This window comes from Odontomachus brunneus, unplaced genomic scaffold, assembly GCF_010583005.1.
Source record: "Odontomachus brunneus isolate Ranch 3 - 2012 unplaced genomic scaffold, Obru_v1 Obru_scaffold_452, whole genome shotgun sequence".
NCBI lineage: Eukaryota > Metazoa > Arthropoda > Insecta > Hymenoptera > Formicidae > Odontomachus > Odontomachus brunneus.
This window is the reverse complement of record NW_022639902.1, coordinates 22,535-23,088: the sequence shown is the minus strand read 5'-3', so window position 1 is coordinate 23,088 and position 554 is coordinate 22,535.

Below are 554 nucleotides of genomic sequence, written 5' to 3'. Positions count from 1 at the left end.
CGAACTCCGAACGACGAACAATAGCGTACCAGGAAACAATCCCGACCGCGTCCCGCCGGGCGCTCGCGTGCCGCGACGCTCGCAGCTGATCGCGAGACGACAACAACGGCTCCCGACGAGAGCAAAAACGCGACCACGCGCCAATGGCGTAACGTCGCCTGTAAATAACTGTAAATAGCCTTGAAATTAGAATATAGTTCTACATTATTATCACCTACACCACTGGTTTTCATTTCACACACGAAACCCGGGCCACACCGGCTAAGACTATCCCGCACGTAACGCAAGGCCGTTACACATAGAAGTCCAAAGGATTCAAATGTTAGGAGGCCAGAATTCTTTCGACCAAAACATGTCGACGTTGTCCGACAACCAATTTTGCACCAAATGACTTGTGTGAGCGGGCGCTCCGTCCTGCTGGAAAACATACGGCTTTCCAGACGACACAGTTTCCATCCACGGCTTCACTACATTTGTCAGAACACGCAAATAAACTTCTTTTGTGACATTTTCCCTTTTGTTAAAGAAATGTGGTGGCATGATATCACCCTCAA